A 730-nucleotide genomic window follows, 5' to 3' on the forward strand; every position below is an offset into this window, starting at 1 on the left:
ACCCTAAGTGGCACAGCTGATGAGTGGCTAAGTTGAGACTTAAGATCAGATCTAAACCTATAGCTGTACCATGTTGCCTCTACAAGCTGGATGGCATGAATCCATTCCTTTTCACAATAAAGAGAATGAATTCATTCAAACTGAATGCGTGTGGTACAGTTCTAGAACGTGGGAAAGTGGGTATTAAAAGTTAAGAAAACAGAATTCTTTGCCTCCAGGAAGCTCTCAATCTAGTGGAAAAGACAAGATCATGACAATGTGGTATTAATCAGTGCAAACCAAAGGAGTGGAAAAATTGCAGTGGAATAATGAAGAACTTTTCTGTGGTTGGTGTTACGGACAATGACCCTAAACAAACATCATTACCATTAGGTCTTCTTTAGCAGTCAGTAATTGACTCTGCCATGGAATATAAAAAAATGTGGGCCTGGCCGGTGTGGCTCGTGGTTGAGCATTGACCCATGCACCAGAAGGTAACAGTTCAGTTCCTGGTTAGGGCACATGCCCAGGTTGTGGGCTCAGTCCCCAGTAAGGAGCATGCAGGAGGCAGCCAATCAATGATTCTCTTTCATCATTGATGTTTCTATCTCTCCCACTCCCTTCCTCTCTGAAATAAAAAAATATTTATTTTTTTTAAAAGAATGTGGGTCAAAAAGGAAAGAAGAAAGGAAGGAAGGAAGGAAGGAAGGAAGGAAGGAAGGAAGGAAGGAAGGAAGGAAGGAAGGAAGGA

The sequence above is a fragment of the Pipistrellus kuhlii genome, unplaced genomic scaffold, assembly GCF_014108245.1.
Source record: "Pipistrellus kuhlii isolate mPipKuh1 unplaced genomic scaffold, mPipKuh1.p scaffold_m20_p_8, whole genome shotgun sequence".
Taxonomy (NCBI): domain Eukaryota; kingdom Metazoa; phylum Chordata; class Mammalia; order Chiroptera; family Vespertilionidae; genus Pipistrellus; species Pipistrellus kuhlii.